At 37.9% G+C, this 21,434-nt stretch overlaps 1 long non-coding RNA gene across 7 annotated transcripts in view; it reads right to left on the bottom strand.

Annotated features, from left to right (window-relative positions):
• LOC134729036 (uncharacterized) overlaps window positions 1–11,016 on the bottom strand; it is a 48,149-nt gene extending 37,133 nt beyond the window's left edge. For 2 of the 7 annotated variants that reach the window (XR_010109874.1, XR_010109872.1), the window contains exons 1-2: window positions 2,586–11,004; window positions 379–440 (exon numbers count right to left, since the gene is read on the bottom strand). This is a non-coding gene — a long non-coding RNA (uncharacterized LOC134729036). Of the gene's footprint in view, window positions 1–378; window positions 441–2,585 lie in introns of all 7 variants that reach the window. The other 5 variants (XR_010109869.1, XR_010109873.1, XR_010109870.1 and 2 more) reach the window with 4 other exon arrangements.
• Window positions 11,017–21,434: the final 10,418 nt, after the last annotated feature.

The raw sequence follows: 21,434 nt of genomic DNA, 5'->3' as shown, positions 1-21,434 counted from the left end.
AGAGACAACTGACTTCTACAACTAAAATGTATACATGTTCAAAGAAAATAAATTGTAAAATATATTTGGTTGAATAACATTTACATTAAGCCTTTAAAATTATGTATCAGAATCTCTGGCTATTAAGCAGTCTAATGGTGCCTACTAAGTCAGAGAGTTGTAATTCTTCTCTCCTGTGCTCTGTTCTGATAATGAAGTAAAGGCATCAGTAGCATCTACTGTGCTAAAGAATAAATGGAATTTACAAATGTAGGTAATATTTAAGCACTTTAAGACAAATATGAATACATCATAAATTTCTAACTAGGAAAATATTTTCAATGAGATCTCAAGAACTGTTAACTTTTTTTCAGAATAAAGCACTGAAATCTGACTCACCAACATATCAAACTGGGTTTCTTCATCTTCTTCTCTTCTTATCTTTCCTCTTTTTCTTCTTACTACAGGACATAATTTATATAGATGAGTTTAGGTATATCGATTTGTGTGATAAATAAATATCATAAGATTGAAACTTGGAAGTCTTTTAAGCTGTTGCATTTATAAATTATTGATTTAGGAAGACTTACATTGCTATGCCCTCTTAAATACAGTACTGAGAAGTTGCTTCAGGCTTTGTACATATCATGTTAAAGTTCAAAGCAGATTGTAGAGCCACACTGCCAGATTTTAAATCCTGGTTCTGTCATTTCTTAGCTCTGTGATTTTTGGAAAAGGTACTGAATCTCTCTGTGAGTCAGTTTCCCCACTTAAAAAATTAGGATAATAACTTAACTCTTAAGGCTATTGTGAGGATTAAGAGGTAATATGTATCTTCACACATTGCTGGTGGAAATGTAAAATGGTGCAGCATCTACAGGAAACAGTTTGGGGTTCCTCAAAAAGTTAAAGAGTTACCATATGACCCAGCAATTTTACTCCTAAGTATGTATACCCAAGGGAAATGAAAACATACACCCACAAAAATACTTACATAAGAATATTCACACTAGCATTAGTCACAATAGTCAAAAAGGGGAAACAACCTAAATGTTCATCAACTGATGAATGGATGAACAAAATGCTACATCCATACAATGGAATACTATGCAGTCATAAAAAGGAACAAGTGCTACAACAATGATGGACCTCAAGAATGTTATAAATGAAAGAAGCCAGATACAAAAGGCCACATGTTGCATGATTTCTTAGGAAATATTCAGAATAGGCAATTTCACATAGATAGCAGACTAGTGGTTGCCAAGGACTAGGAGAGGGGGAGGATGGGATGTGACTGCTTTAATGGGTAGGAAGAGATTCTTCTGAGATGATGAAAATGCTGAGCAACTAGACAGTAGTGAACCTCTTGAATATATACTAAAAACCACTGACTGTAAAAAAGGGTGAATTTTATAATTATGAATTACATCGCAATAAAAAAAAACCCAAGAGCGATTTGAAAAAAGTTAATGTGCAAAGTGCCTACAACAATTTCTTGGTGCATTGAAAGTGCTATATAAGCATTAATTATGATTATTACGATAATCTTAAGACACTCTTGTCTGCATTTTCATCATAAAGTTTTCAGAAGATAACTCACCACTCCTCACAGGAAATTCACAGGGTAAAAATCTCACATTCATTCAGGATATACCTGCCGTTTATTCTGGCATCTTCATGAGGCCAGACTCCTCGAGAGGATTCTCAAGGGCAGTGGCTTCAGCTCACTCCTTGATACTTTCTTTCCATCTTGCCTAACAATGTCAAAAGCTTTGTTTATCACGGAGACCAGGAGGAAATGCTCAATATTTGTATGTACAGTTAACCTCAGGCAAATCTGCCAGTTATAAAAGAAGCGGGGATATGAATGCACAGGTATTTTTCTCCTAAAGAGCTAATAAATTACCACGACGACCTCCTCCTCACATTTGGCTCAATTTATTTACTGCATATATGTTCTCTCATTTAATCCTCAGAGTCTTCTAAAGGTATAAAAAATGGCCTGAAAGTATAAATGTGTAAACGGAGGTTCAAAGATATTTGATCTCTTAATGAGTAAATGGAAGTCCAGACATATTAACCAATTTGCCACAAATTACAAAATTAGTAAATGACAGAGTGCAGGTTCCAGCCCATATCCCTATCAAAGTCCATATACACCTCAACCACTGTGTGATTCATCCTGGTTTCACTCTACATATTAGCTTAGAAAAAATTAATCAATAATTTTTCCAGGAAGAGACAATGGAGAAAAGAATAATCCCTAATAAAGGAAGTTATTATCATGAACTACGAGATCACACTAACGCAGACCCACCAGGCAGAGACCTGGAGAGATGCCTCAGAGGACCGAAACTCGTGGGTACGGGGCCACGGGTCACCCGCCCGTCTATCCTGTTTCCAGGGTCGTCCGCGCGGGAGGCTGCCCCTCTCTGCACAGGCGCCAGGAACCGCGGTCCGGCCTCCGTCCAGCCCGGACAGGGGCCAGGGCGAAGCCTGGGAGGCCACAAAGCCGGCTCTCCGCGCCACGGCTTCCACCGGATTCGAGGGGGTGGAGTGCGTCCGAAAAGAACTGAGGAGGCTCCCGCCGGAGCTGCAGGACCCACCTCTTCGCCTTGGTTCCCTTAAGCACAAGCTTGGTAGACTTCACATGGGAGTACTCGGCCATGGTTCTGGGAGACTTCTGCGCGGAGAGGCTGAAGCCGGCTCAGGACGAATATGTGACCCAGAGCAGCACCACGGCGGGGAGGAACAGAAGTGGAGGCGAAGTAAACACTCCCTGACAGCGTACGTCTGTCCAGAACCCGCCTTCGTCTTCACCCAAACGCTGAATGGCTGAGATTTCCACTTCCGGGTTTCTGCCGGGGAGCTACGGCGGCCGCAGAGGGCCGAAAGGTGTCCGTACGCAGCTGCTCCCTGGCGCCCTCTCGAGGAGCCCCTGAGGATTCGTGCCTCCCAGAGGTGGGGAAAGCCCGCCCGAGGCGCCGGTGCTGACGGTGGCGGGACTGCCGGGCTCGCTGTGGAACCGCCTCCCGGTAGAGCTGCGGGCTGGCGACGGTCCCCGCGGGGGCAGGAAGCGGCTCAGCCTTCCCTCGCCGGCCTGCGGCGGCGCGTCTGGAAGCGCTGGCCACTCGTGCATGGGTCACTCGGGGCTGTGCCTCGCGCGACCGTGTGTGCAGGAAACAAGCAGGAAATACCCTAAAATAGAATGAAGCGCCATGTTGAGGGCCGCGGACGTCGCAAGTGCTGTGGGAATGTGGGCTGAGGTGGAGAGTTACAGGCGCGTGTTACAGGCTCAGGGGTCAGGAAGAAGCCTAATCGTGGAGGCGGCATCTGAGGAGGGTCTTGAACGCTGGGCAGGCTTTTTCCCGATAGAGATGGAGGAAGCTAGCCGTGTCTGATGGAGGAAACTAGCCCTGTCAGATGGAGGAAACAGGGCAGAGGCGTGGAGGGAGCCATGCAGCGCTGGTGTGAGGAGCCGCGAGCAGGTCAGGCCTGTAAAGCAGAGTGATGGGAGCCAGGATAGAGAAGGCAAGTCGGGGTCCAGTGGTCGCTGAAGAATTTGAATGAAATCAGTAAACAGGTGAGAGGGATCCATCGCAAGAGTATGGGATGAAAGGAGGAGTAGTCCACGGTGATTCCTCTGCAGCGGTGGGTATTCTTAATCGCGTATGTGACACCAAAACGGTGGGTATTATTGATAGCGTATGTGACACCAAAACCACCCCACTCAAGCTGTGGCTCTTTCCTTAAAGTACAAAACAGAGACCAGTTGGGTTCCAAGCATCCACGAAGATCTTATTAAATTCGTGATCCCTGGTGGCACCACGGAGTCAGGATTGGCTCATCTCAAACCTGACTCAGAAACAAAACCATCTCAATGTGCAGAGATGAGCTTCCTTACCCGCTATCATAACATATTTTCTGGTGTTTTCACAGTGCTGCCCTTCCTAATCCCCATTCCACGGCAATCCACATGCCATGATGCCCAGAGGCATTAACAAAGGAGACACACAGGGGCTCCTCACGTTGGCTTTCCATGGTTTTGATGAAAATCTCACTGTCTTCATCTCATACAATGTGGTTAGTAATAGTACCATTTAGGTTTGAGGAATTAAATGGTATAAATTATATAGGGTGCTTATTATAATCTACATGGAAAATGCCTAGGATATGTTAGCTATGCTTATCACCAGCATTGTTATATGATGGTAATAAACAGATAGTCAGGAATGCCGACACCAAAAAAATGGATACATGCTCTGAGGGAATGAATGTGGAGAGATCAGAAGGTCAAGAACAAAGCCGTACAACATGTCTGCAGTAAAGGGATAGAGAAAAGAAAGGCTATAAAAGAAGGAATGAAACAGAGTTAGAGTAAAATTATAAAATCAAAGCTAAGGAGAATTTCCAGAAAGGGTAATATCATTTAATATCATAGAAGTTTAGGAGCACAAGATGGAAAAAAGGCCTCTGGGTAACTGACATTGAGGCAGTCTTTAGGGAAGCTCCATTTCTGATAGAGAAGTAGACACAAAGTCAGCTTGAAGCAGGGACTAGGTGAAAAAGCTGTTGGCTTGTCGCATGAGGAAATAAATAAGGGATGGCATATGCCATATTTCTGTATTTCTTTCTTTCTTGCCCAGCCTCTATATATGCATAGAGTTTGGCAAAAACTTACAAAAAATAAAAATGAAACCAATTTCGTTTGTAGACTCAAATACAATGCTTTGTGTTAGAATCAAGATAAATTCATGCCTCTCCCTTCTATTGTCGCCATCAGTTTTGAATTAAACATCAGCTTTTCTTCTTCATTAAAATCATTTTCAACTCCTTCCAGGTGTTGGTGGTTTGGGGGAGTTACATAAGCAGTCAGGTCTTGATGAGTAGAGGAGGAGGGAACAAACACTTTCAGCAAAGGCAGAATTCTGAAATTCTGCCCATATTTTTCTCCAGTAACTTTCCTATGTTTGTGAGGTTATTCAGTCATAAAGATCCTAGTGAAATTTTTTTCAAGCTTGACTAATCGTAATCACTGTGGACGTTTGTTTAAAATGTGTATTCCCAGGCCTCTCATCTGCTGATTCTGATTCAGGAGATCACGGATGGAACTCAGAATACATGTGTTTGACAGGTATCACAAGTGGTTCTTATGGTCAGGCAAATTTGGGAATCTAACCAGGAATTTATGTTTTTATGACTGGCAGCTAGAAAAGATTCCTAGAGTCTTTGCTTTTTGAAATTAAAATATTTCTTTTTTAAAAGGAAAATTGTATGACTAGATACAACATTTATACATGTGGCACATGTACTATACTGTGTGCTTTTGTCATATTTACAGTTAAAGATGTGTAAGAACACTCTGAAAAAAATTATATATTAAATGCAAAGAGGGGTAAGTCAGGGTGGGGGAGAAATGGGAATGGTGTGCTTATTGTTGCTAAAAGGTAGAAAAGCCAGAATGATAGCCATCTAAGGTTGCAAATAGCACATTGTAATTTGAGGGAGCTTCACAATCATGTCTGAAATCTTCTTTGATATACTGAGTTGTAAACAGTGGCTTTGGACAAGATTTGAGGGAGAAACCAACTATGCTTTAAAGTGTTCATTTAAAAGGCTTTAATTAAAAGAAAGTCTTTTTATTTACTTGAGCTGATTTAACTTCAGGACTTTAACAAATTACTAGCCCTTAACCTCTTAAAAATTGCCTTTCGTTTCAAATGAAAGTTTAAGATGGCCTTTATGTTGGATTGGTATACTTGTGCGAAGACTTAACAGCAAGGTACTGTACATTTCTAAATGTTTACTTCTTAATTTTGATGGAAGAAATATACTACTCAATTGATTGTTTTTAAAGCAAAGTAAAACAACTTATTTTGACAAGTGACACTGTATTTTCCCAGTTTTCAGGTGGCAGAGATTAGGCTTAACATCACTAATCATGAGAGAAGTGCAAATCAAAACCAAAACGAGATACTATCCTATACCAGTCAGAATAGCTACTATTAAAAAATCGAAAAACAACAGATCTTGGGAGGCTCTGGAGAAAAGGGAACATTTACACATAATTGGTGCGAATGTAAATTAGTTCAGCCACTGTTGAAAGCAGTTTGGAAATTTCTCAAAGAATTTAAAATAGAATTACCTTTCAAGCCAACAATTCCATTACTGGTATATGACCCAAAGAAAGTCAGTTATTCTACCAAAAAGACATATGCACTTGCATGTTCATCGCGGCACTATTCACAATAGCAAAGACATGGAGTTAGCCTAGGTGCCCATCAACAGTGGATTTGATCAATAAAATGTGGTACATCCACACAGTATTATTAGGCCATTCTTGCATTGCTATGAAGAAATACCTGAGACTAGGTAACTTATAAGGAAAAGAGATTTAATTGGCTCATAGCTCTGCAGGCTGTAAAGGAAGCATGGTGACGGCATCTGATTGCACCTGTGGAGTCTCCAGGGAGCTTTTCCTCATGATGGAAGGTGAAGAGGTAGTAGGCTCATCACATGGCCAGAGCAGGAGCAAGAGAGAATGGGAGTGGGGGTAAGTACCACACACCCTTACACAACCAGATCTTGAAAGAATTCGCTATCACAAGGACGGTATCAGATCATGAGAGATCCACCCCCATGACCCAAACACCTCCTACCAGGCCCCACCTCCAACCCTGAGGATTACATTTCACCATGAGATTTATAGGGGCCACCTTCCAAACCATTTCACACACCATGGAATACTATGCAGCCATAAAAATAACAAAATCATGTCCTTTGAAGCAACATGGATGCAGCTGAAGGCCATTATCCTAAGTAAATTAATGCAGGAATACAAAACGAAATACCACATGATCTCACTTATAAGTGGGAGCTAAACACTGGGTACTTATGGACATAAAGATGGAAAGAATAAACACTGGGACTACTAGAGGGGAGAAGGAGGAAAGCAAGGTTTGACAACTAACTATTGGGTACTATGCTCATGTATTAATCTGTTCTCACACTGCTATATAGAACTACCCGAGACTGGGTAATTTATAAAGAAAAGAGGTTTAACTGACTCACAGTTCCACAGGCTGCACAGGAAGCATGGCTGGGAGCCTTCAGGAAACTTATAATCGTGGCAGAAGGTGAAGGGGGAAGCAAGGCACGTTCTACCATGGCGGCAGGAGAGCAAGTGAGCCAGGGGGTATGTGCCATATGTTTAAACCATCAGATCTCATGAGAATTCACTTACCATCTAAGAACAGCAAGGGGGAAGTCTGCTCTCATGAGCTAATCACCTCCCACCAGGTCATTCCCCCTACATTGGGAATTATAATTCAACATGAGATTTGGGTGGGGACACAGAGTCAAACCATACCAAATCAGCATCTGGATGATGGGATCATTCATACCCCAAAACTCAGCATTATGAGATATACCCATGTAACAAACTGGCACATGTACCCCTGAATGTAAAATACAAGTTAAAATTATTTTCAAAATAAATTAATTAATGAATGAATAAATATGATTAAATGAAATTAAAATTTTGAATTAAAAAATTTGAGAGTGATTTCAGCTTGACAGTTATGTAAGTTATGTAAATGGAAACAGTGAGTTCTGTAGGGTTCGGATCAATTGCACTATCTGTACTAAGTTGATGTCCAGTTGTTTGGATGAAAAGAAAAGAGGAGAAACATATAGATCTAACAGGAAAAAAAATGGACAAGTTTTTATGATAGCAAAAAGAAGAATGGAGGAAATAGGACTGAGGTTATGGTGATTGATAGATATTAATAGATGACTAAGTCAAAAGCCACTGGTTGCAGAAAATATTGATTAATTTTGTTTTAATCCAGTCAGACAACAAAATCTTATAACCTGCCTCTAGAGAAAACCCTTTTAGCCCTGTAATTATCTTTATTCCAAGCATCATTCCATTCATTAAGTAGTGTATAGGGTGATTAATAAGTGAATTATTCACAGAGTTAGGACAGAATTTTTGAGTATTTCAGGATATTAATACTATAGTCAATGAACTAAAATAAAATTTGACTAGAGGTGTGATCACCATGAATGCCATGTTGGTATCTTGTTAGATTTGGCAACCTAAAATTGACAAATGTATTAATAAAATAACAGTTCCTTGATGATTAATTTACATTTAGTAAACATGCTCTTTCTTCTTCCTTCCCTTTCTTATTCGTTCATTCATTCCTACAGAGCAGTGACTTTCATTCTAAGATTCCCAGAATCCTAAGAATTCTTGAATGTCATCATAGGGAGCCAGGTGTGAGGATTTCCAAAAGTTTTATTTAATACTTGAAAAATCTCGAAAAGTTATATATTTACACCAGAAAAAGCTATACAGGTTTTAAGTTATATATATATATAGTTGAATACTTTTTATTTCTATCCAGAACTAAGTCATTAGAGTTAATAATGTTGATTATTTCATACTGACCTAGTGGGTAGCCTTTATATATCATTGATTACTTATTAGTAAAATAAGAAACCCCCCAAAATTACAAAATAAATATATTTTGTGGGGTTTTCTTAAGGCTTTTGAAACATAAAATCAGAGGAGAGGATTAAAAGTAATCCTTGATTATTAAAAAGGCAGGGGACTACTAACTTAGAAAATTGTATGAAAACAGCAAGATATATACATGGCCCTCAGACCAGCTGCCTGTTTTAATAAAGTTTTATTGGAGCACATCTATGGATCTATGGTGCTTTCCTGCTACAATGGTAGAGTTGAATGGTTGCTATAGAGACCGTATGGTTAGCAAAGCCTAAAATATTTATCATCTGGTCCTTTATAGCAAAAGTGAACCCAGTTTTAGAACATTCACTTTACAAATTAAGATACAGTGGATGCTGCCTTAACTGACCTCCACTTAACTGATTTGCAATTAGCACTTTCTGCTACCCCTGTACAACTTATTGACTGATGTCCACTGTAAACTGAAAGCCTTTGAGCTACTTTTAATGCCTGTAAATTTCTCCTTCCATCACAGAAATTGTATAGTTTCTAAGAGGAAGCTGTGTTGATTCCTAAATATGTTTACACCATTTGTTCTTGTTCTTGTAGGTATGTGATTTAATTAAATATTATGTTGAGACGCTGAGACGGGCGGATCACTAGGTCAGGAGATCGAGACCATCCTGGCTAATTCGGTGAAACCCCGTCTCCACTGAAAATACAAAAAAATTAGCTGTGCGTGGTGGCGGGTGCCTGTACACCCAGCTACTGGGGAGGCTGAGGCGGGAGAATGGCATGAACCCGGGAGGCGGAGCTTGCAGTGCGCAGAGATCGCACCACTGCACTCCAGCCTGGGTGACACAGTGAGACTCTGTCTCTAAATAAATAAATAAATAAATATTATGTAAACTGAGAAAATGAGTATAACAAGAGTAGCATTTTTGTTTCTTTGAGAAATAAACTAAATGTGTTGGAAAAATGAGAAACTCAAACAGTTGCTGTCAGCTTAACTGTTGGCAAGACAACTAGAAACAAATGGGAAAAATTGTGTAATCTAGGATTTCAGATTGCTTTACCCCAGTTGTCTTCACAGAAAGTGAACAAGAAATCCATGACAACATATCATTGGCATAGTTTCCACAAGAAACTCCACTCTGAATCCGTGCAAGGCTTTGACCTTGTCATCAAAATTCTGGCAAATTTATTTACACATGTCTTTTAAATTAAAGTTAAGTTTTAAGGACTTACATCTAATACTTCTTATGATTCCTCCATCTAACTTAAATTTGTGATTAATCTGTTTATTACTGGTCCCAATCTGATTGAATAAGGGGGTTTCTACAGTTTTTGCTAACCAAAAGTTTAATTTGACGAAGATGGAATTATAAATACAATAATTCAAGTTTAAAGAATTAGAATGGTAAAGGTTAATACAATTTAGTATGCCTAAAAATCACTTAAAAAGCTTACTAACAATGTAAATTATTGTGCCTTCGGCCTGAGATTTTGATTCAATAGGTCTAGCATGGGACATAGGAATCTGGATTTTTAGGAATGATAAAGGAAAATTGCTTAAAATAGGGTAAATTATGACTTACAAATATAAAATGAACACTTGTCTAAGATTTTTAACTCATTTATTTAATGAGGGAGCCAGTAAGATGTTATGCTAAGTTTTATGGAAAATTAAGAGCCACACACATATCTAGGCACTAAGGAACACTGAAATAAATTTGCTTGATAGGTTCAAAACTGACTTCTTGATGGAAGGTGGAAAAAGGAAAATTAATTATACTTCCACCAAAATCAATCATTTGCCTGTCTATAGACAAGAATATTTGCATTACTATCAGTAATCTACAACTAACAGAATTGCAAATAACAAAGAAAACAAAAGGCACAGAGACCCCATAGAAACAGATAACCCAGGTTATTCTAGACAAGGATGAGATTTCCATTAAAGACACTCAGTGGTAATTTCGTTGGTCCATCTTAAAATCTTTCCATTTTCTCCTGAAACAAATTGCTCAAGCAATTCAAATACAATGAATCTGGTCAGTGGGTCACACCTGGAGAAATCATTTTCTAACCTGTAATCAAGACTGTTGAATTACTCCCTTCACTGGAAAGAATAAAATATTACCACATAAATTCGTATTATGATAATGGCCCACTATGAATGCTTTGGTGTTCTTAATTTTCTTAAGATTTATTAATATTTCTGAAGTAATTACTAAATGCCAAGCAATATATTTTCTAATTTAATCTTTCATTGACTTTTACTTTCACTTCAATTGAGCTACTCACTTTCATGGCTATAAACTTAACTTTTCAATAACTTAAAAATTGATTTCTAATGTTATAAACTTTAATGTTCCACTCTGTGACATGCTCTTTCAGACTCTCTCTTCCTTACTGCCAACTCACCTTCTCTTCTATCTCTTCCAGTGCCCCAGTATCTTGACTCTTCCATTTTATTTTTTCTTTTCTTTTATTAAGTGGATACATGATAATTTCACATGTTGATGGGGTACAATGTGGTATTTTGATACATGACACATTGTTAAAACCTCTCCTCCCTATCTTCCCAGTCTGGTAACCACTCTTCTACTCTCTAGTAGATGAGTGTTTTTAGATTTCACATATGAATGAGATCATGTGATATTTGTCTTACCATGGTTAGCTTATTTCACTTACCACAATGTCATCTATGCTCATTCATGTTATCACAAGTGACACGATTTTACCCTTCATTATGGCCAAATGTGCATATGATATAGTTTGGATATTTGTCCTGACCCATATCTCTTGTTATATTGTAATCCCCACTGTTAGAGATTGGGCCTGGTAGGGGGTGTTTGGGTCATGGAGGTGGATCCCTCATGGCTTGGTGATACCACATGATAGTGAACGAGTTCCCAAGCTTCCTGACTAGTCAAGCAGATGTTGGCATTATGCTCCCTGTACAGCCCATGGAACCAGGAGCCAATTATGTCTCTTTTCTTATAAATTATCCAATCTCAGGTATTTCTTTATAGCAATGCAAGAATGACCAAATACAGCATATATGCCACATTTTCTTTCTCCATTCATTCATTGATGGACACTTAGGTTGATTCTAGGCTATTGTGACTAGTGCTGTAATTAACATTAGAGTCCAGAAATCTCTTTGACATACTGATTTAATATTCTTTGAATATATACCCAGTAGTGGGATTGTTGGATTTTGTGATAAGTCTATTTTTAACGTTTTTGGAAGTTATATTGTTTTCCATAACAATTGCTCTAATTTACATTTCCACCAACAGTGTATGAAAATTCCCCTTTCTTCACATCCTTGCCAGCATTTGTTATTTTTGACTCTTTCATAAAAAGCATTCTAAGCAGGGTGAGATGATATCTCACTGTGGATTTGACTTGCATTTCTCTGATTATTAGTGATGGTGAGCATTTTTTCATATACCTGTTGGTGTTTTTTTTTTTTTTTGTCTTATTTGGAGAAATGTCTATTCAGCTGTCTTGACTATTTTCTAATCCAATTATTTGTATTTTTGCTATTGAGTTGTTTGAGTTTTCTATAAATTTGGGATATTAACCCCTTATGAAGTGAAGAGTTTGCAGATATTTTCTCCCATTTTGTAGGTTGTGTTTTCACTCTCATGATTGTTTCCTATGCAGTGCAGAAGTTTTTATTTGGTGTAATCCCATTTGTTTATTTTTGCTTTTGTTGTGCATGTCTTTTGATGTCTTTTCTAAAAAGTCCTTGCCCAGACCAATGACATATAACATTTCACCTAAGTTTTCTTCTACTAGTTTCATAGTTTGGGGTCTTACATTTAAATATTTAATTTATTTTGAGTTGATTTTTGTATATGATGAGAGATAGGGGTCTACTTTCATTCTTTTGTATGTGGATATGCACTTTCCCAGCACCATTTGTTGAAAAGACTGTCTTTTCCCAGTTGAATGTTTGCACCTTTGTCAAAAATAAGTTGCATGTAAATATGTGGTTTTATGTCTGGGCTCTCTATTTTTGTTCCACTGGTCTACGTGCCTGTTTTTATGCCAATACCATGCTGTTTTAGTTAAGATAGCTTTGTAATATATTTTGAAATTTGATAGTGTAATACCTCTAGCATTGCTCTTTTTGGCTTAAGATTTATTTGGCTATTTGGGGTGTTTAGTAGTTTCACATGAATTTTAAGATTTTTTTAACATCTGTGAAGAATGAAATTGGAAATTTGATAGAGATTATATTGGATTTATAGATTGATTTTCATAACATGGTCATTTCAACAATATTAATTCTTCTAGTCCATGAACATGGGATATCTTTCTATTTATTTTAATTTTTTAATTGTTTTTATCAATGTTTAATAATTTTCATCTTTCCGTAGCTTAATTTACTTGTAGGTATTTTGTTTTTTTAACAGCTATTTTAAATGGGATTACTTTCTTGATTCCTTTTTCAGATAGTCTGCTATTGGTGTATAGAAATGTTACTGATTTTTTATGTTGCTTTTGTATCCTGAAACCTTATTGTATTCATTTACTATTTCTGATTCTCAGTGGCGTATTTAGGGTTTTTTACATATATGATCATGTCATCTGCAAAGAGGGACAATTTGACTTTTTTTTTCCAATTTGGATGCTTTTTATTTCTTTCTCTTGCCTAATTGTTCTGACTAGGACTTCCAGTACTATGTTGAAAAAAGTGATTAAAGTGAACATCCTTGTCTTGTTCCAGATCCTAGAGGCAAAGCTTTCAAGTTTTCACCATTCAGTATAATGTTGCCTGTGGGTTATCACATATGGTCTTTATTTTATTATGTTCTTTTATAACTAATTTGTTGAAAGATTTGATCATAAAAGGATATTTAATTTTGTCAAATGCTTTTTCTGCATCTATTGAAACGATTATATGTTTTTAATCCTTCATTGTTTAATGTGATGTATCACATTTTATTGATTTACATGTATTAGACTATCCTTACCTCCCCGGGTAAATACCATTTGATTATGGTGGATAATCTTTTTAATATGCTTTTGAAATATCATTGCTAGAACTGCTGGTTTTGAATGTTTGCATCTATGTTTATCAATGATATTGGCCTGGAGTTTTCTTTTATTTGCTGTTCTTGTCTCATTTTGGAATCAGGAAATGCTGTCTTCATAGAATGAGTTTGGAAGAGTTCCCTCCTTTTCATTTTTTGAAATAGTTTGTAAATAATTTGTATAAGTTTTTTAAATGTTTTGTAGAATTTGTCAGCGAAAACCACCAAGTCGTGAACTTTTCTTTCTTCCTCTATTTTTTTAGAGACAGAGTCTCACTCTATCACTGAGGCTGGCATACAGTGGTGCAGTCATAGCTGACTGCAGCCTCAAACTCCTGGTCTTAAGTGATCCTCCTGCCTCAGCCTCCTGAGTACAAATACACACCACTATACCTGGATTATTTTTATTTTTATTTTTAGAGATGGAGTCTCGTTGTGTTGCCCAGGCTAATCTTGAACTCCTGGCCTCTAGTGATTCTCCTGCCTTGGGCTCCTAAACTGTGAGATTACAGGTGTGAGCTACTGTGTGAGGTCTTTTGGATTTTCCTTGACTGAGAGCCTAAATTGCTCCTTCAATCTCATTATTTGTCATTGGTGTGTTCACATTTTCTATTTCTTCTTTCTTCAATTTTGATAGGTTATATGTGTCCAGAGCATACGTATTCCTTCTAAGTTTTTCAATTTATTGGTGTATAATTGTTTGTAGTACTTACTCATGATTCCTTATATTTCTCTAGAGTCTATCATAGTATATCCTTTTTCATCTCTGATGTTATGTGAATTTTCTCCTTTTTTCTTAGTCTGACAAAACATTTGTCAATTTTACGTTTTCAAAAAAGATTCCTTCATTTAAATAGTCGTTTGTATTTTTTGTCTTCATTTTGTATATTTGTGCTCTGATCTTTATATTCTTTTTCTAATTTGGGTCTTAGTTTGTTCTTGATTTTATAGTTCCTTGAAATACATTGTTAGATGGTTTATTCATTATCTTTCTTCTTTATTGATGTAGAAATGTATTGCTATAAGCTTCCCTCTAAGGACTGTTTTGCTGTATTTCATAAGTTTTCATATGTTCTGATTTCATTTTTATTTGTCTTCAGACATTTCTAAAATTAAATTTTTTTCATTGACCCATTGGTTGTTTAAGGATATGTTGTTTAATTTGTATGTATTTGCAAAATTTCTGAAGTTCCTCCTGTTGTTTATTTCTAGCTTTATTCCATATGATTAAAAAAACATGTGATATGATTTGATTTTTTGATTAGCTAAGACTTGTTTTCTGGTCTAACATATCTATCATGGACAATATTCCATGTGCAGGTGAAAAGACAGTGAATTATGCAATTGTTGGATGAAATGTTATGTAAATAACTGTTAAATTCTTTTGATCTAGAGTGCAGTTTAAATGTTTCTTTGTTGAGATTCTCAATGATCTGTTCATTGCGGAAAACCGGATGTCGAAGTTTCTTACTATTATTGTACAGTTTTTTGTCTCTCCTTTTAGATCTATTAATGTTTGCTTTATATATTTAGGTTCTCCAATGTTGAGTGCATTATATATTTACAATTATTGCATTCTCTTGTTGTACTGACCCCTTTATTATTACATAATGACCTTGTTTGTCTGTGTTTACAGTTGTTTTACTTGAAGTCTATTTTATTTGATATAAATATAACTACTTCTGCATTATTTGGTTTCCATTATCATAAAATATATTTTTTCATCTGATCGCTTTCAATTTATGTGTGTATTTACAGGTGATGGGAGTCTCTTGTAGAAAGAATATAGTTAGGTCTTGTTTTTAATCAATTTACCCATTCTCTGTCTTCTTACTGGATAGTTTAATCTATTTCCATTCAAGGTAATTATTGATAGATAAGGACTTGTACTGCCATATACTGTTTTCTTGTTGTCTTTTAGAATTTTTGTACCTTTTTGTCCCTTTGTTGTTTTCCTTTGTAGTTAAGTGATTTTCTCTGTGTGTTTTTGTTTCTTGTTATTTTATTTTTAGTGTATCTAATAAAAATGTTTGCCTTTTAGTTACTATGAGGCATGTGAAGAATATTTTATAGTTTCAATAGGTAATTTTGAATGGATAACAACTTAATTTTGGTAATAAGAAATGGGGAAAAGCAAACACTCTGCTCTTTAACTCAATCACTCCCCCACATTTTGCATTTTTGATGTCTTAATTTACATCTTTTATATCACTTATCCCTTAACAAATTATTGTAGTTGTTATTGTTTTTGTTTTGTATTTTAACCTTCTTACTAAAAACATGTAAGTGGTTTACATTCAATTATTACTATATTAGAGCATGCTGAATTTGTCTGAATATTTATTTTTACCTGCGGATTTATACCTTCCAATTTTTTGTATTACATATTAGTGACCTTTTCTTTCAGTTTGAAGACTGTTCTTTAACATTTCTTTTAAGGCAGGTATGGTTACAATGAATTCCTTCATCTTTTGTTTGTCTTAGAATGTTTTAACCTCTCCTTCATTTCTAAATGAGAGCCGTGCTGGATACTGTATTCATGGTTGACAGTTTTTTTCTTCAGCACTTTATTCTATTATCCTACTCTCTCCTGGCCCATATTGTTTCTGCTGTGAAGTCTGCTGCCAGGCACATTGGAATTCTCTCATGTGTTATACGCTTCCTTTTTCTTAATGCTTTCAGGACCTACTCTTTGTTTTTGACGTTTAAAAGTTTAATTATAATGTGTCTTGTGGTTGTCTTATTCAGATTAATTCTGATTAGTGACCTTTGGCCATCCTAAACATCTTAATCCTTCTCCAAGTTTAAAAAGTTGTCTGTTATTCCTCTGAATAAGCTTCTAACTCTTTTTCATTCTTAGTTACATTTTAACACTGTAGATTTGTTTTTCTGATGGTGTCCCATGGATCTCATAAGTTTTCTTTGTTTCTTCTCATTTTTTTCTCTTTTCTGCTCTGACAGTATATTTTCAAAGACCCCGTCTTTGAGCTCACTGCTTTTTTTTTCTGCTTGATCAGTTCTGCTCTTGATGCCCTCTAGTGCATTTTTTCAGTTTGTTTACTGAACTTTCCACCTCCAGGATTTCCATTTGATTTTTCCCATTATTTTAAATTCTTTGTTGAATTTCTCATAAATTTCCATATTGTTTCTCTGTACTTTGTTGAAGTGCACAGATTTTTTTTTTTTAAAAAAACAGCTATTTGAATATTTTTGTCTGCCACGTCATTCATTTTCATGTCTTTAGGTTCAGTTGCTGACACCTTGTTTTCTCCATTTGGTGAGGCAGTTTTTCCTAGGCTATTCTTATTTTTTGTAGATGTACATCTCTGTCAGCACATTGATGAATTAAATATTTATTTCAGTCTTCTCAGTCTGGGTTTGTTTTTGACTGTTTCTCAGTGGGCTTCTTTAGAAATTCTGCGTGGATTTCCATTATATTCCATTTTAGCATTAGGAGGTGCCCAAAGCAAAGGTTAGACATAAGTCTTGCAATGGGGCTTCACCACTGATGCAATGTAACTGGATGGGCCCATGGGTGATCCACAGAAAGGCTGCTGTCTGGGTGGGAGAACAAGTCAGGCCATCAAATCTGGACAGTCTGTGTATCATGTTTCCCACAGCATGGTGCCCATAAACAACCTGTCTGGTATAATATTTCCTCTGGTAGGAATGGCTAGCCACTGCTAAGTTTCATATAGTAAGTATTGCTAACCCAATCCCTTCTCTATGTCCCTAGCATGCCTCTGGTGGTTCAGCTCTGTTGACACTCATGGTGCTGCTTGTGGGCTGATGCAGGAGTGAGTCTACTGTGAAGGCACTCAGTATGGTGGAAAAAATATTCAACTTCTGCTCACTTTATTCAGTGTAAGAACTGTGAGTTCAGGAGGACTTTCTGCATATAATACCATTATGGCCTGGGGGAGGAGTATCACAGTCACAGAGTACTGTTTCCCTTACTGTCCAAGCATGGTTTTACTCCTCTTTGCAGTCCAAATGGGCTTCATAGACTCACTCATGTATTCGGGGTTCATTAGCTCTTGTAAAGGTAATTTCATATGTGGATAGTTGTTCATATAGATGTGTCCATAGGGGTATGATTACTGGAGAGATCTACTCCACTACCTTGCTCTGCCCAAATCCTTCCCCTTTCCAACAAGAGTTTGCCACCTTCTAGTTTTCTTTTTTCTTAACCAAACTAAGTTTAGCCTTTTAATCCTTCACCCTCCTCCACTTCAAATGCCATTGCTTCTTTGTATGCTTATTGTATTTTCCATGCTATATGACTTTCAGCTGGTTATTTACAGTATGTAAGTTTTAATATCCTGTAAAATGGGGACAATAATGGCATCCATTTGATAGGGATGTTAAAGATACTAAATGACACTCTCCATGTTAAATAATTTTTTGAGATATATTGAGATGTTTCTGTACTTCCTTGTTCTGGCCCTCTTGTTGAACCAGAGGGAGCTATTGCCATGAAAAGCAATAAAACTGTCATAGTAGAAATTAAAAGTGAGTAGGATCTCATTTAAAAATCATCATTCTCCTTTTCAATGCAAAAATAAGAACTAGAAAATTTTAATAAGGCAATAGTCCGAAGAAATAACTTATGGAAGATAATATGGGTTTTTTAATCTTAAAGGGTTCTTTTATATATTCAAGCTTCGAGATTGGCTGCCTTGAATCCTACTAAAATTTCAATGTAAGTTTTAGAGAGGGAGGAAAGAGTCAAAGAAAAAATTGCACTGGAAAAAGTTAAATAAGTAAGGAAGATATTATTCAAGCTATTGCAATACTGGAGAGAGTCCAGAACTCGTCTGAACTCAGCTCCCCTGATACAAAGGGCCGTGGAGTTTTTGAAAGTGAAGGTAAGGGGGCGATCATAGGCCACCTGTCTTTGCTAACTGTCTTTTTTCAAAGGAAAAATAAACTTTCTTTTATCTTTATGATATAAGGTAATTTTTACAACTTGGAGCAAGATTAGGCTCTTACTCTCTCATGGAGCCTGGGAAATAAGGTATTATCTTCCTGGAGGATTACGTTTGAAAGAGATGGCTCCCAGATCCTTGAAAAAGGAAATTTTCTGCTTACAAGTTACACATGCCACTTCTACCTGCATTTCACTGGCCAAACAGGTCACGTGTCTAAATCTGACCCTTCCTTCAATAGGACAGAAATGTATAATCTTCTAGGAGATAGGGCCACTACAGCAGGAAGACCAGATAATGGGAGAATGGTAATATAATCTGCCACAATGACCACAGTGAAAACATTAGTAATCCTCAGGGTTAAACCAAGTCTTCTTGGACACTTAGGTTGATTCTAGGCTATTGTCAATAGTGGAATAATAAAAAAATAGAGAATAGCCCATTTATTTTTTTGCAGAGAAGCTAGACAATTCACAGTAACTTATGGCCTAGACAATTTTATTTCTTGATCAACACAACTCTTTATAGATGCCTATGGTCCAAAAATGCGGATTCCTAATCATCCCCAAAAAGAAGGGATCCTCTGCAAGTCAACCTGGGAGGGAGTTTAGGATTGTTCTGAGGCAGTGAAAGCCATTGAGATTCACATGTAAGAGGATAGAGAAAGGGAATCCACATGTTTTGATCCCTTCATGTGATGGATATAACTTGGTCTTCATTACATTGCACCACCTTTGGTGTCAGAGGGAACTAGATTTGAATCCCAGTTCCTTCACTCATTATGATTTGATGGTGAATGTGTTTTAACTCGTCTGAGCCTCCGTTTGCTCATCTATAAAAGATGGGATTGTTATGAGACTTGCAAATAAGGTAAGTGTGTAAAAATCTGGGAATAATTCTGTAATTTAAAAGACGGGGTTGTGATGAGGCTTCAATAAGGTAAGTGTGTAAAAATCTGGACACAATGTTACTAATTTTGTAGGTTTTCAATATATAGAGAAGGAGGATTATTTTTCTCTCATTTAATTTTTAGAACAAGTTTATAAAATTGGTATTATTCATATTTTTGAGATAATCAAAGGATCAGTAAGTTTAAATAAATCACCATAGTAACAAAGCAGTTTACAATATATTGACTGGATAATTGCTAGTGAAAAGTAGCAATGATGATCACATTGAAAATCTTGTGTTAGGTGGTGGTTTTCTCTTGCATAAGCCTCTTCATTTGTTGAAACCATAGATTCTAAGTTTGCTCTATCAAAGTGATCATTAGAAAAATATAATGTACTTAGTGTATACATTTTAGAAAATTTCGTTTTTGATCCTGTTAATTTGATTGAATATGTGCATTTTGAATTATGAATATGAATATGAATATGTATGACATATGAAATATGACTTGACATCACAGAGTAACCTTAGATCGTGGCAACGTTTTTTTCTGAAAGCACATGCAGAAATGTATCTTCTTTCTAGTTTCCAAAAAACTCAGAGGCCATGGGGGAAGAGGGGACTTTGGCTGTCAGATAGTGCATGAGGTACATTAGGATACAGTAATTTCATCATAATTCATATTCATAATTCACAGTGAGGAAACCTGAAAGTTGCTACCACTTACCAATAAATGAAAGGTGGGGCGGGGTCGCTGGGGGGCACGGCTTTGTGAGCCAGTGCCTGGACTCCCACGTCACAAATGGAAGGCAGTGTGTGGAAGGAACTCAAGGCCCGATTGGTTCTTCCTAAGCAGGACGCATCAGGTTGTCAGGGCAACTGGCCTTCAGTTGGTGGCCTTCAGTGGGTGCCTTAAGTTGGTGGCATTTGGTTGCCTTTCCTGGGGAGAGGGGGCAGGTGCTCAGCTCTGCAGACGTGGGGGTAAGTGAAGGCCCAAGCTGCCTTGAGAAGAGCAGAGGTGCCCCATGGGGACCATGATGAACAGTCGCATGTGCACCAAAGCCAGCCCCCGGCAGGGCCAGCGCAGGGGTTCTGCGGGGCCATCCTCTGGCTTTGATATCTATGAGTGGGCGGCCAGCACAGGCGCAGGCACCAGCAGAAAGGAGCAGAGACGCCCAGAACATGCTGTCCCCCAATGCCAGCCCCAAGCGAGGCCAGCTTAGGGTGCGGTGGGCAGAGCCATCCTGCAGCTCTGAGATCCACGAGGTGTTGGTGGGAGTAGGGCCAGGCTCCACTGCGTTGGAGCTCACACAATTTGAGCCTAATTTGATTCTGGAGCCATGACCTGCAGCACATTGGCGACCAGAAGATGCCCAAAGGTAGGGAGGCGACAGATACCGCTTGGCCTCAGGAGCTCCTCTGGCCGTTGCTGAACCAAGGTTTCCCCAGAGACATCCACAGCCTGGCGCTCCTCCCTTCTTCACCTAGTTCCTTTCCTAGGCCCAGGCCCCAAGCCTGAGGACTGGCTCTGCCTGGGGTCTCCATCCCTTCGTCTTTCCCTGTTGCATCCAGTCAGTTTCTTTTCCCCTCACTACCCATATGCCCAGTTCTGGGCCCTCTTCTTCCTAGAGGCTGGCCAAAAACTAAGTTTTCAAAGTACAAAATGGATGCTACAGATTTCGTTTCTGTAGAGGAAATGTCTGACAGCTCTTGTATTTAAACTTAAGTAGCTACACTGGGACTCACAGTTTCACAACTTGAGTTCTAGACCAGAGCTCTCTACCCTAGAGCAACAGCAAGGGGTTAGAGGAACTCTTCTTGATTCTAATAATAAAAAAATGATTTTTTTGTAGGGACAAGTTCTCATTGTGTTGCCCAAGCTGGTCTCAAACCCCTGGCGTCAAGTGATTCACCCACCTTGGCCTCCCACACTGCTGGGATGACAGGAAGAGCCACCACACTTGGTCATTGGAGGTGCTCTTGCTTTGTGTGTTTCGGCTGGTCTTCAGGCGCAGCTGTCTGTAAGATGCTCCTGCAGTATAGTTCTATGTCTTTCTGCACAGATTCAGTGGATCCTGTGATTTTTTTACATGGAATAGCCCCTTT

This window comes from Pan paniscus, chromosome 15, assembly GCF_029289425.2.
Source record: "Pan paniscus chromosome 15, NHGRI_mPanPan1-v2.0_pri, whole genome shotgun sequence".
Lineage (NCBI taxonomy): Eukaryota > Metazoa > Chordata > Mammalia > Primates > Hominidae > Pan > Pan paniscus.
Note: the sequence above shows the minus strand (reverse complement) of the source record. Positions and strands in the feature narration are given on the sequence as shown.